This window comes from Neoarius graeffei, chromosome 19 (assembly GCF_027579695.1).
Source record: "Neoarius graeffei isolate fNeoGra1 chromosome 19, fNeoGra1.pri, whole genome shotgun sequence".
NCBI lineage: Eukaryota > Metazoa > Chordata > Actinopteri > Siluriformes > Ariidae > Neoarius > Neoarius graeffei.
Window position 1 is genome coordinate 3,935,710 of NC_083587.1, and position 15,308 is coordinate 3,951,017.

Here is a 15,308-nt window from a genome sequence, read left to right on the forward strand (position 1 = left end):
TTCCAGCAACGGCCTTGGCCAAGACCTGTGCTGGTTAGGGAGGCCGAAAGCACATAAGATTGGGGTTGTTTAGGTTTAGGGCGAGAAGCCTTCCATTTTTCAAAGCACTCTTTGTCCATACTGGGCTCTGATGACATGATCATCATTATGACATGATTTTTCAGTTTGGAGAGCAGGGTGGAGAGAGTCTCTCGAGACAGACAGAGAGCAAAGCAGGGAAGATGAGGAAGGAATGTGACCGCCTCCTCTGAAGGCCAGACCACACTTATTTGTAACCTTGTGCCCTCTAGGTGACCCAAGCCAAAAATTCAGTCGCCATGGAGCCGATGGGTTTCAAGAAAGGGCTGGATAAGCTGTTGGATGAAGGGATTGCTGTAAAAGTGGTAACCACTGATAGACATCCCTCCATTAGGAAGATGATGAGAGAGGACTATCCAGATGTAACACACCAGTTTGACCCTTGGCATGTGACAAAAGGTTAGTTTACAAGGGCACCATTATGCAAAGGAGCCCAACATCATTTTGCATGTGGATTCTCTAATCTGAATTTTCATTCTTTTCCATATTAATTTAGGGATAAAAAAAGAAAATGGTTGTGGCAGCAAACAGGAGAAATTGCAAGGACCTTGCACCGTGGACAAAAAGTGTGAGCAACCACATGTGGTGGAGCTGCAGCTCATGTAAAGGAGATGCAAAGGTACAAGCATGCACAGTGCAAAGTGAAAGATGTATTTCTGAAATTATTATTGAACACATATATAATGCACAGTGAAACGGCTGGCTAACAATCACCACAGACAACTGGCATCAATTAAATTATGGTATTCAGGAGTTTTTTTTTTTAAATATTGTGCAAGGAATGTAACAGAATACAAAAAATGTTTTCTACTTGTGCTACAATAAATCAGAAGTTACAGAGACGATGGACGTCCGTCCTCCATCATATCCATCACGGGCGATTGCTCTAAGACAATGAGGAAGGCTCAGCCTCCTCTAAAAATGCCCTTATAACTTTAATGTGTGCATGAGTTTCTCCCCCTCATGACAGCGCGATGCAGCGCAGCCTCAGTGGGCTTCAATGGCATTTGGGAGCTCTGCGCTTTTCAATCTCAAAATGCAAGATGATTATTAGACAAATACTGCGAAAATGCCCGCCTACGGACTCCCACGGACTCCCAGCTTCAGTGGACTTCAACGGCATTTGGGAGCAATGCGCTTTTCAATCTCAAAATGCAAGACGGTTATTGGACAAATACTGCGAAAACGCCCGCCCACGGACTCCGAGCCTCACATGGGAGGGACATGGCAGTTTCCGCGAGGAGACTGGTGAATGGTGAAAGCGGCCGGATATTTTCTTTGATTGACAGCTCGTTTCAAATATAGACAGGCAGCGGTGAATTTCAGTTCAGTCCCATGCAGACTCGCAAGTGCTGTGGTGTATTGTAAGAGATCAGCTTACATTTCGATTTCATTCATTACATACGGTTTCTACCAGCTTTTTTAGTTTGTATATATTTTCATTGTAAATAAAGTGTAAATATAGTGTTGTCAAGTTTGCTATCTTAGTTCCAGAAATTTCGTTTATTTGAGTGACTGAACTTGAACTTGAGGGGGCTAGTCAGCTAGCAAGAAAGCTGCGCACGGATGCCAAGCATTGCTGATTTAAGTTTGGCGAAGCCATTTGCCAGTCTTCCTTTCGAGGAAAAAATTAAAATTAAAGAGGAGGGTAGACCAACTCCTCAAATTGACTTGGTGAAAAAGGTAGGGAATAATACTCATTCCTTTCAGCTCTCCTGGTACGAGAAAGTGAATTGGCTAACAGCAAGTGACCCACATCAACAACAGTAAATAGGCTACTTTATTAATGGATGGACCAAAAATATAGAATCTATTTAAAATGTTTATGCTGAGTATATTATATTGGAATATATATTTTTCTGGATATGAATTAAACACAGCTACAATTTGGAAAACATTTTTAAACAAAAACACAGCCGAGAACATTTCACACTACAGACCTGGATTAAAAGTGAAGGGTTATCAAAATTGTCAATAAAACATTTCTCAGTCAAAATAAGTAAAATATAGGGAAAGTGTCACTGAATGAAATGTGTGGCACCCAGCTCTACTGCTGAGGTTCCTGACAAAGAGTTGCTTTCAATAATGATCAATTTTTAAACAACATGCCACAATTTTAAAATATAAAATGTTAAAATATACCCCCCCCCAACACCACCATCATGTATATTGGACAGTAGGCTAATGGGCCAAAAGAACCTGTTATTTCACAGTTTGTGACGCTGCCAACAATCAGCCAGATCAGAGGCAAGAGTATGGGCAAAATTGATGTTTTTTCTTTTAAAATCTGGAAATATCGTAATCGACCAGCCTCCCCTGTTTGAAAGACTACCAGCCGCCACTGATATCCATGGTGTTCATTGATGGGAGGACGATGGAAATGAACACAGATGCTACCACGATGACCTCTCAGCAGATGAACAACGGATAAAAAAGTGGTTGCCACATGATTCACCTGCCTACAAAGCCCTGTACCAAGTAGTTATGGACACACATCTACTGAATGATCTGAATCAAATGACTCTCTTCAAGCACACAGGTATGAAACACACATTGGAGTGATTTTCAATCATGAAACCATGGCAGTCTTGAAAAGATTATGTGCTCATCAATTACATTTAGCAATGTTTTCTAATTTGTGTCTATTTTGATTCGGCTTTACCAGGACAACTAGAGGTGTTCCACAACTCTTTACTGAAGTACTGCCCAAAGCGTCTTCACTTTGCCTATCCATCCATGCAGGCATGGACAATGTTGGCTGTCATGGACCACAATGAAAACCATGACCAACCACGTCAACAGACAACAACAGAGACTGGTAAGGACCAAAATTAGCCTATGACCTTGTGGAGATATGTTGTACTTTGTAGCCACAGCAATACCAGTACTGATATACAAGTAATGCAGGGGCAGCCGTGGCCTACTGGTTAGGGCTTCTCGCTTGGAGCCAAAAGGTTGCTGATTCAATCCCCTTCCAGTGGATCACAGCTGGCACCTAATCTCTCACTGCTCCCTGGGCACCGCTGAAGCAGGCAGCCCACTGCCCTGGGTTGGTGTGTTCTTCACCCTCACTGTGTGTTTCACTAATTCATGAATGAGTCAAATGCAGAGACCAAATTCCTTATGTGTGTGTAAATACACTTGGCCAACAAGACCGATGCTAAAGTAATTGTATCTGTCCAAATTGATGTTTTACCCAGAAAAAGAAGTGCTGGATCTGTTATAAAAGGCCAATAATAATGGCTATCCACCTGATGAAATCACCAGAAATCATTCACTAATGTTCTAATTATACGCCACAAAAGACACAACATTGTCTATCAAAAACAATCAAAACAATGGATTGCCAAGCCTGTTTACGTGGACACCACCCAAAAGTTCAGAAATGAGCTTATGGAAGGAGTCATCCGAAGAAGGCTGGACCCCTCCATAAAATACAGAGACCCATCATCACACTTTCAAGTTCCTCACCTGGCAGCAAACATCGGTCTGCCAAAACCCAGCAAGGAGGATGTCATGAAAGGCCACACTTCACGCTTCAAAGTCTCATCCTAGTCTTCAACAATTTTTTCTTTTCCTACATGTGAAACTCACTTACATGCTTTGTTAGCATTATTGATAAGCATGTGTGTAGTCATTGGTCTAGCAGTTCTGCAGTAAAAGCAGTTTTATCACATGTTGTAGAAGCAATATTGGATTACACCAAAAGTAACCTTACATATTCAAAGAATAGAGGATGTATCAAGAAAAGATACACATATTTACAAAGACTTTCCATGAAGGCAAATGTTTATTTTGTATCTCAATGTTATATACATGTTCCCTTTTCTACATCCCTGCCAACACACCCATGTGGGTCCCACATGGGTTGAATGTGGGCTGCCCAGCTGGGCTCCAGTCGGTTTTGGCCAAGGGTTATGCGGTGGCCCCATGTGGGCAAGCCCAGTTGGGCTAAAAGTGGGTTTCATATGGGCCCTAGCTAAAACCTACTTGGGCAACCCAGGTTTCTCCCATCTGGGTCCCACATGGCCCTGCCAACACACCCATGTGGGTCCCACATGGGTTGAATGTGGGCTGCCCAGCTGGGCTCCAGTCGGTTTTGGCCAAGGGTTATGCGGTGGCCCCATGTGGGCAAGCCCAGTTGGGCTAAAAGTGGGTTTCATATGGGCCCTAGCTAAAACCTACTTGGGCAACCCAGGTTTCTCCCATCTGGGTCCCACATGGCCCTGCCAACACACCCATGTGGGTCCCACATGGGTTGAATGTGGGCTGCCCAGCTGGGCTCCAGTCGGTTTTGGCCAAGGGTTATGCGGTGGCCTCATGTGGGCAAGCCCAGTTGGGCTAAAATTGGGTTTCATATGGGCCCTAGCTAAAACCTACTTGGGCAACCCAGGTTTCTCCCATCAGGGTCCCACACGACACACCCATGTGGGTCCCACATGGGTTGAATGTGGGCTGCCCAGCTGGGCTCCAGTCGGTTTTGGCCAAGGGTTATGCGGTGGCCCCATGTGGGCAAGCCCAGTTGGGCTAAAAGTGGGTTTCATATGAGCCCTAGCTAAAACCTACTTGGGCAACCCAGGTTTCTCCCATCTGGGTCCCACATGGAGTTGTCCCATGCGGGCTCATTATGGGCTCATTATAGGTCCCTTATTTTACCCTTTCAGGTATTGTGTGGGCCTATTACAGTCAGCCCATAGTACAGTTCTTTACACAAACAGCAATAACAAATACTTCTACTTCAACTGCTAACAACTCTAAATACATGTTTTGCGTGCCAATATCTTAAAAGCTGAAACATAACACTGACTCTTGAGAATGTGGTTAACACAAGCTTTAATTTTAATTTTAAAAAAGAAAGAAAAGTACAGTCGGAGGAGCTGTTAATGCAGACTCCCACTCCTGGCTCCCTGCCAAAAAGGTGGGCCGATAAAAGGTGTGTGTGTGTGTGTGTGTGTGTGTGTGTGTGGTGTGTGTGTGTGGTGTGTGTGTGTATCTGTATGTCTGCATATGTGTCTGCATTTATGTGTGTGTGGTGTGTGTGTGTGTGCGCGCGTGTGTGTCTGTGTGTGTGTGTGTGTGTGTGAGAGAGAGAGAGGTGTGTGTGCACGCATGTATGCATGAAAGAAAAAAAAAAAGAAAAAAAATTACATTTCTGGAGGAGCTGCTACTCTGGCCTGACGGGCCTGTCTATTCCCCTCCCCCGTCCCTAGCCCCAATGAGCCATTTGGAGACTGCCTTCTCCGCATCCTTCCTTGTGATGGTACGAGTCATCGTGTTCTTCTTCAAGGCTCCTGCAAGACACAAATATACAGTGACTTACATCATGTGACAACTCTCAGCCAAATATCGCGTTTCATTTCTGCATATTAAATGGTAGGGGGAGTGTCATTCATTTAAATAAAAATAAAACAAGAACCGTCGACTTCTTAACTACCCCAGACATGACCTATGCCCACCCTTACACACCTGTAGTTGCATGATTGGTATTCTCTATATTTGTAATACTGTATTGTCCACCTACCATAAACGACTTCAAACAGCTTGAGGGGCTTGAAGCCCCTCTTGCCATTTCTTCCCAAGAAGTTGAACCCTCTTGAAAACTTGTGTTCAAGGAGGAAGGCCATCATACGGCGGGTGACCCCGTCAACAGTGGCCCCTCCAATGTCAGCCACAGCTGCAATCTGAGGGGTAACAAACACAATACAAGGCACAAGGCAGGTTAATCTATATTGCTCACTGGAGTAAACCTCTCAATATGGAAGCACTGCCAGATACATGGATATGAGCACACTTTAGAAGTTTCATATAAAATTCACTGTTAGTGAGTTGCGTTTCATTAAGCTAGACCTGGGGTCACCAATTCAAAGCAGTCTGTATTGATACTCAGAAAACTTAATGTTTACAATGCGAAGAGCCCCCACAAAGAGATTTTTTGATGCAAGTTATAATCATGCCGCCAGCCAGCAAAGCCACCACGAGCAACCGAATCGTTGTTCAAGTTACAACATCCAGTCATGAATTTTAACTCTTGACTAACATGATCTTGATGAATGGAAAGCTCCATAAACATGTTCAAACATTGTATTGTTCAAAAGTTGTATTGAAACCAGTCCATACAATTTCGTATCTTCATCTAATTTATTTCATTTCATCAAGGCCAGGGCTATTCAATTAGAATTTCATTCGGGCCACATTTTGAAACCAAGAACTTAAGCTGGGCCGCACATGTTCAGCGGTCACTAACAACTGGCAATAGCAATTTTCAACCAGTAAAAACTATCTAAATATTATCTTAACATTGAATGTTCAATGTAGCCTTAAAAGACAAGCCAGAGAATCACAACACAAGATCATTTGTTGTCCTGCAATATCAAAACTGTTGCTACATTACTGCAGTAAACTGCAGGGGGAAAAAAAACTATTATACATTGTGCAATGCAATTCATGCATTGTTCTTTATTGCAATATTTTGGACAGAGTACATCCCAGTATTGCAAGTTCAATAACTTTACTGTTATCTGACCCCACAAATTTACCAAACAGAAATTATCTGTCCTCTTAAGTGAATATGTGGTTGTGATAAAACACCACCAGGGGAAAAATCGCGGGAGGAAGATGTGTACAGCAGGCTACAGAGGATTTTTGCAGTAGCATAGGCCTACATAACTGCAAGCAATCTTGAAATAATTAATTGATTAGTGACCGGGCGCATCGGAACTTGATATGGAACGTTAACGTTACGTGCATTCTGAGTGACCAACTGTAACCTTTAGCCATATGAACACTACTGCAGACACACCCCATCCTTTTTGAAGGACCTTTGAAGTGAGTTGTCAAGTCTGCGAAGCTGCGTTCACAAATAATTTTTTTACCGGACTCTAGCTTACTACAAGCGTGGATGTGCCCATTGTCTCGTCAACGCGATCACAAAACCAGGCTGGTCTCGTAACTGTATTTCCCTCCCAACTTGACGCTCACACTTCTTTCGTTCACGTGTATGATACGGACATTCCACAAACACATCTCAAATGCTCACGCTTATTGTGCAATGGTCATCATTGGCATGTCGTTTTGATCGACTTCGGAGGTTTAATTTCTTTACCCATAAAGTAGTCCTACGAAACTGCTAGATGCCGCCTCCGTGTTTAATCTTTGAAGTCGGTTGTCAAATCTGTGTATCTCCATTGTCCGACGCCCCATAAATAATTTTCCAGTGGACTCTTCCACAGCAACCATGGACGTGGTGCTAGCTCAGTCTCATTATTGAAGATGGGAGATTGTTTGCCTAGTCAACATTTGTTTATGGACTGATTTCAGACACATCGCAAACGCACGCACCTTGTACTACAGTGCTGCTTTGGCATGACGCGAGACGCTTGTTACTGCACATCGCAACGCCCGACACTCTTCCAGTGACACTGATTGAAAAGATTTGTTTAAGAATGCAAATAAGCATATTAAGAATGCAAAACGGATTGGAAATTAGAGAGGGAGGCAAACTAACTAGTGTAAGCGAGAGTTTAAAATGTATGTTTGTTCTGGAGACTTGCGAATGCTGTTAAATTTTTGAAGCGGGCCGCTAATTGAATAGGCCTGATCTAGGCCAAAGTGTAATATGTTAACACTTTTTTTTACATCACCATAAGTAAACTTTCCTCGAAGAAAAAATAAAAAATATAAAAAAAAGTATTTAACCTCAGTTTTCCAGGTTTGCGCTGCACATATAGTGCCTGATTCGTCCCCCCCTGAACCCCTCCCCTCGCGCTTGTGTGAGTCTCACAAACCCAGTTGCTCCACCACCACCAGCAGTAGCCACAGCCATTTTACATATGTCCTGCTACTTCCTTAAAAGTTTTCTGCAGTCGCTACATGGTTATTATGGACAGGGAAAGCCATGTGGATAAAGTTCATGTCATACGAATGTAAGCTGCAGTATGCTATTGGTGTAGCCATTTTTAAAACAATTGGGCTTTTGCATGTTAAATAACAGCCATTCATAGGCTACAGGAAGCAACAGATAGATTCAGTTCACATACAGTACATTTAAAATACATACCAGTTCTGCCATGAAGGTGGGGTCTTGCAGTTTCTCCTCCATGGACATTAGATCAGTAATTGTCTTTAGGGGGAAACCTTCAGGAGTGGTGCGAATTAGGTCAGGCATGTTTTGATGATTTTGCACGAGGGCCTGGAGAATTCTCCCATGTTCCACTTGAGTGTCTTTCAGGTCCTCCAGTAGTCTCAAAATACGCCAAAACATGCCATCCCGAATATTTTGTCTTGGGATGAAAGACTCGGCAGCTGCAGGCGTCTCTGCAGGCGTTTGCAGAGCCCCGGGTGCACGCTGAAGAGGCGGAGGCGTTCGAAGAGCCCCAGGTGGAGGAGGAAGAGGTGGAGGCGTTCGCAGAGCCCCGGGTGGAGGAGGAAGAGGTGGAGGCGTTCGCAGAGCCCCGGGTGGAGGAGGAAGAGGTGGAGGTGTTCACAGAACCCCGGGTGGAGGAGGAAGAGGTGGAGGCGTTCGCAGAGCCCCGGGTGGAGGAGGAAGAGGTGGAGGTGTTCGCAGAGCCCCGGGTGGAGGAGGAAGAGGTGGAGGTGTTCGCAGAGCCCCAGGTGGAGGAGGAAGAGGTGGAGGCATTCGCAGAGCCCCGGGTGGAGGAGGAAGAGGATGGATGTCATCATTCTCCTCATCTTCGCTGGACATGACAACTGGCCTAAACATATATTATAATCAAGCACAATCAATAAGTTAGAGCATTTCAGTTAAACTGTAACTACTTCAACTAAAGCATTAGCTTATATTTATAAAGGAATTCACTAAGTCAGGCATCCGGGCATTTCTCATGTTTGCACCAAAATCAGGCGCCCACCATACTCATTTGGGGGAAACCACAGGAGAATCGTAGGTTAGGTGTCTTATTTGAAAGCAATTTGAATAGTGTTATGTTAAATTATGTGAAGTGGTAATGAATGAACATGAAGGTAAGTTGTTGGGACATGGTAAGAAGTGACATCTACAAAAATTAGGACTTGATTGGCATTGAAAAATCACTGCATGTGCCGTTTATGTCCCCATTGGCAGGAGGCAGCAATACTACATACTACTCATGTTTTGGGAGGCAGCAATATTACAATTTGCGAACTGTTTGATGACATTAAGCTAAATTAATCATCATGTTCCTCCCATAGGGCCTTAATGTAAATATCTCCCCAATTTCAATATACAGTGGATATTGAAAGTCTACACACTCCTGTTGAAATGCCAGGTTTTTGTTATGTAAAAAAAATGACAGAATGACAAATAATTTCACAACTTGTTCCATCTTTACTATAAATTATTACCTGTACAATGCAATTGAAAAACAAATGCAAAGCTTTAAAGGAAAAATGTAGAAAATAAAAAACTTAAATAAACATGGTTGCATAAACATGCACACCGTCAAACTAATACATTGTTTTAGCACCTTTGGCTTTTATTACAGCACTCAGACTTTTTGGGTAGGAGTCTATCAACATGGCACATGTTGATTTGGCAAAATTTGTCAATTTCTTTTGGCAAAAGTACTCCAAATCTGATGGGTTGATGGGATCTAGGTCTGAACTCTGGCTGGGCCATTCCAAAACTTCAATTTCATTCTGGTGAAACCTATTCTTTTGTTGATTTAGGAATGTGTGTAGGGTACTTGTCGTCTGAAGGATTAAGTTTTTCTTCATATTCAACTTTCTAACAGGGCCGAAGGTTTTGCGGCAATACTGACTGTAATTTGGACCTGTTCATAATTCTCTCCTCCCTGACTAAGGCCCCAGTTCCAGCTGAATAAAACAGTACAAAAGCATGATGCTGCCACTACCATACTTCACTGTAGGTATGGTGTTATTTGGGTGGTGTTTTGGCCAAATATTCTTTTGGAATTATATCCAAAATGTTCACCCTTGGTGGAGTACATTTTGCAAAAAGACATCTTTAATGTCCCAAAAGCATATGGGAAAATGTGCTATGGTCTGATGAAACCAAGGTTGAACATTTTGGACATAATTTCAAAAGGTATGTTTGGTGCAAAAACAACACTGTACATCACCCAAATAACCCCATGCCTAGAGTGAAGCATAGTGGTGGAAACATCATGCTTTGTGACTGTTTTTCTTTAGCTGGAACTGGGGCCTTAGTCAGGGAGGAGGGAATTATGGACAGCTCCACATTGGCAGTGGTAGTGGCACAAAACCTTCGTCTCCCTGTTATAATGTTGAAGATGAAGAAGAACTTAACCTTTCAGAACAACAATTACACACGAACACACACCTAAATCAACAAAAGAATGGCCTCACCACAATAAGATTGAGGTTTTGGAATGGCCCAGACAGAGTTCAGACCTGAATCCCACTGAACATCTGTCAGGTAATGTGAAGAGGACTGTGCACAGGGCATGCACTTGCGATGTGTGAGATTTGGAGTACCTTTGCAAAGAACAGTGGGCTAATATTGCCACATCAAGATGTGCTATGCTGATAGACACCATGTGAAAAAGTCTGAGTGCTGTAATAAAAGCCAACGATGTTAAGACAATGCATTAGTATAAGGCTGTGCATATTTATGCAACCATATTAATTCAAGTTTTTTATTTTCTATATTTTCCATTTAAAGTTTGGAGTTTGTTTCTCAATTGCATTGTATATGTTATCATTTTTATTAAATGTGAAAAAGGTTGTGAAATTATTTGTCTTTCTGTTATTTTTTTACATCACAAAAACTTGACATTTGAACAGGGGTGTGTAGACTTTGTATAGGCACTGTAGCAGTACTTTGGCAATGCGACAGTGACGACACGCCGACTTAGTTAATATACAGTAAACACTATGTATATACCATATATATATATATATATATATATATATATATATATATAATTCAAATAGACTCACCGCTTTTTTCGCTTCCCCCGGCCCATACTGTCCGAACACTCAGGCTCTGTACCTACGTCAGTATGTCTACGTTCCTCTTGCATTAATTTTGCATGTGCACTTTCATATGTTGCTGTGGGAGACAGATAAATCAGTAAATCAGGCAATTATCAGGCATAAATCAGGCAATTACTTTCATTCAGATAACATTTTAAAAGGTGCAGTGTGTAACATTGTGGCCAAAGTAGGTATTGCAACTACTCTGTTCATTGAAAATGTGATGCCATGAATATTTACTTATATAATTATTATACTTACTTATATACTTATATACTTACTTAATAATATTTGCTAGTATGACCAAATTACAGTAAGTTTTCCTGCTAAAAATTCCCATTTCTGAAAATCCAAAATGGCACACATGGAGAAGATCCCATTTTTCATGTACGAAAAGTGCAATTTTCCCAGTCATAATGACTACATAGAATTTGATGGTGATGGTAAGTATTTGTGAAAAAGGTAACATTTGTGAATGGGCAGCATGAATTCTGGAAACAAACTACTAAAGATATTACACACAGCACCTTTAAGATGGAAAATGAGTTCTTGCATGCAAGATGAGATGAGATGAGAAACTGTAGAGCAACTCCCCTTGATCAGTTTATAGATTGGTCAAACCAGCAGTAATTCAGAATCTAATAAAACTAAGAAGTCATTGATAGTGTAGGATTAGTATCTTAATAACTATACCACTGGATGTGGTTATACATTGTTAAGAATATTTTTTTGAGTTCATAAAGTTTTGGGCTTTAATGAAAACCCTACTGCCCAAAATATGACAACTATCTAGGACATGACAATCATCTTTATTATGCCATTGTAATGTCTCCATTTAAAGGCCCCAACAATGTATTTAATTTATGCATCTATTCTACAGTGATGACACAAGATTTCTATCATATCTTTTAATAAAATACATCTAACTACCTGCTTCAGAGACTAAGCAATGAAGGTTTAAGTAACTGTTGACAATTCTGTTAATTTTTTTTTTTCCTGAAAATATATGCTCAGTGTTGGAAAGACTGCCTGTTAATTCACCTTTGGCTAAGGCCCACACTAGAATGTTGATTGACCAATCACAGCGCAAAAAAAGGTCCGACAGAGGTCTACAGTTTTTGACAGCGCAAATTCTTGCAACTGTAACCCAAGGGGGCGGGACTTAGCCAAAGGCGAACTATGTTCATGTGTCCAATGTGCGTCGAGTATGCTATTCATGTTCCCGCGCTCAGTCAGTCAGTCAGTCAAGGTCGTTGGTGAAGACTAGGTGACAAACGGAGAACATACAAGAAAAAGGAGCGAGATGCAGAAAACACCTTCGCTATCCAGCGACGTAGGGCATTTACAGGATGAGCAGAGGGAGAAATAACAACAGTAACGACACATTAGCAACGCCGTACAGAAATAACGGTTTATGGCACAGACCCTTTCGGTTCTCGCTCATCTAGCTGCTACAATGACTGCTTAGACTGCAACAAGGTAACGCTTCATATTAAGGTCCTTGTAATAAGCGTTAATAATCAATAGTTACCAAACTTTGGATATTGATTCCGATCTTTAAGTCAGTATCAAGCTATTTTCGTGGTTACTATCTTTAGTAAGGAAGATAAGCTGTGAAATTCGTGAAGGTCAGCGATATTTTCAAGGCTAGATGATCGGGGCTCCCATTAGCAATGCTTGTACTGATTCTCCACTTTTACAATATGGCCGACCTCAAAGACCCTTTTCACGTGATGTCACAACAAACGCGGCCGCCATTTTGGACATGTACTACCAGTAGTTTACCACAGCCAGCATTGAGGAACGGCAGCAAAGAAAGTGTTTATTTTCAGCAAGACTTCCATCATGCCACTATATTGTTGTGCACCTGGATGTAGTAACCATCAACAAACAAGGCAAGGGTTATCATTTTATCGGATCCCGGTAGTTGCTGACTGACGGAGAAGATGGACAGCGGCATACCAATGCTTGTGTAGTGACCACTTTGTTGGAGGTAAGATGAATAAAATTAGCCAGAAAAGGCATTACATTGCTGTTAACATTCTGTGGCGGTGAGTGTGTAACCAAATAGGCTAAAATAACCCATTGTAACCTCTTTGTTCTTCTGTAGTAGCTATTAGCTAACGATATTAGCTCGCGTTGTGTTCCTTTGCTGTTGGTAGACTGTAGGACAGATCAGAGGCAGTGTCCTACAAACAGCGCTTAATTTGAGGGGGAGCAAGCCGGAGCGCGCTCCGGAACCTCGGGTGTTGGCTCCGGCAGCTATTTACACTGGATCCGGTGATCCGACACCTCTTTTGACTATGTAACAAAAAAAAAAAAAAAATTAAATAAAAAAATGCAAGTTTATTTAGTGTTAATGTCTGATTTTGATATCTGTCTTGTTGGTGATTTCTCTCATGAAACGACATCCACAAAATATCTGCAGATGAACTTAATTTGCAGTGTTATTACAAAACATGCCCAGAAGCGCAGCGCCGCGCCCCCCTCCCCCCCTCTTTTTTCCACACCGGAGCCGCTCATCCTCTGCGCTCCGGGACCTCCCACTTTACAAATTAAGCACTGCCTACAAATAAGTGTTCAAAATAAGAGGAACATGTATTTGTCTCTTAAATCCAGGCAGTTCCCTGTAATCTGTAACAACGGTTGGAGAAAGTAATGGCAAATAGTGAGTGCACAAACCATAGAAGGTAAACTGTACACAGCGCCAGGGCAGTGTGATGGTATGTCTACTTTTAGATTGTGTTAGCTTATCAATGAACACACTCGTCACTCGACGAGTTTCACGTCTTTATAACGGATACTTAAATGTGTGTTAGGTATTATTGTTGCAGGTAACGCTTCATATTAAGGTCCTTGTAATAAGCGTTAATAATCAATAGTTAGTAGCTAATAAGGCCCTTATAAGATATGAAGGTCCTTGTAATAAGCGTTAATAATCAATAGTAAGTAGCTAATAAGGCGTTAATAATCAATAGTTAGTAGCTAATAAGGCCCTTATAAGATATGAAGGTCCTTGTAATAAGCGTTAATAATCAATAGTAAGTAGCTAATAAGGCGTTAATAATCAATAGTTAGTAGCTAATAAGGCCCTTATAAGATATGAAGGTCCTTGTAATAAGTGTTAATAATCAATAGTAAGTAGCTAATAAGGCCCTTATAAGTGCATATAAGATGCTTACTGACATTATGTGGTAATAAGATTATATATGTATTAATAGTTTCATTATAATATAGTAATAAGCGTTAATAATCAATAGTAAGTAGCTAATAAGGTGTTAATAATCAATAGTTAGTAGCTAATAAGGCCCTTATAAGATATGAAGGTCCTTGTAATAAGCGTTAATAATCAATAGTAAGTAGCTAATAAGGCCCTTATAAGTGCATATAAGATGCTTACTGACATTATTATGTGGTAATAAGATTATATATGTATTAATAGTTTCATTATAATATAGTTAATAGCAGACTATAAGAACTCATAAGAAGCTTGTTAACTGTGTGTTAATGCTTAAGAACATTAATAACATGCTCGTGAGTATTTAATTATTGTTCATAATAACATACAACACATATTTTGACTCAACTAGTCCAACCATTATGTCTTTGTCATGCCTTTATTAATCTTTATTGTTTGATTTATAAACATTAATACATACTTTACTGCTCATCTAGTGTAAGTTAACTCTGCACTTGTTTACAGTTAACTGTGCTTTTTGCAGGTACCAGATCTAAAGCGAGAACAGTGTCTTATGAAGACTGATAAATCTTTTATTGTGCATTATTATGCCTTTAAGAATACGTTTTTGATTGTTTTATTAAAATAAAATGTACTTTATTATGCCCTTATTAGCGGTTAACTATGCACTTGTTAGCAGTTAACTATGCTTTTGCAGCTACCAGATCTATAGCGAGAACAATGCCTTATTAAGTCTAGTACATCCTCTATTATGCATTTATTTATGGATAATGATTTTCACAAATTCCACATCTGGAACAAACAATACGGATATCATGGAAAGAAAAAAAAAATTACACAAGACATTTTCAACCGTGAAGCCCAATTTTTCATTTATTTATTGCTGTGGCACATTTTCTTAAAAATGTCACAAAAACATCACAACTGACTTTTGAAAAAAGAGAAAAAAAAAGTACATTTTCTAACTTTAAATATTTGGCCACATTTTGTAAAACATCAGTTAAAATGGAAAAGTACAATTTTGCAAAGTGAAACATTAATTTTTATTCCTAATAATTTAATTAAAAAATACAAATCT

The 15,308-nt window shown here is 40.7% G+C and overlaps 2 pseudogenes; one reads left to right on the forward strand and one right to left on the reverse strand.

Moving 5' to 3' along the window:
• LOC132867726 (histone H2AX-like) overlaps nucleotides 1–15,308 on the forward strand; it is a 1,044,434-nt pseudogene that overhangs the window by 378,028 nt on the left and 651,098 nt on the right.
• LOC132867717 (uncharacterized) overlaps nucleotides 1–15,308 on the reverse strand; it is a 1,045,807-nt pseudogene that overhangs the window by 374,879 nt on the left and 655,620 nt on the right.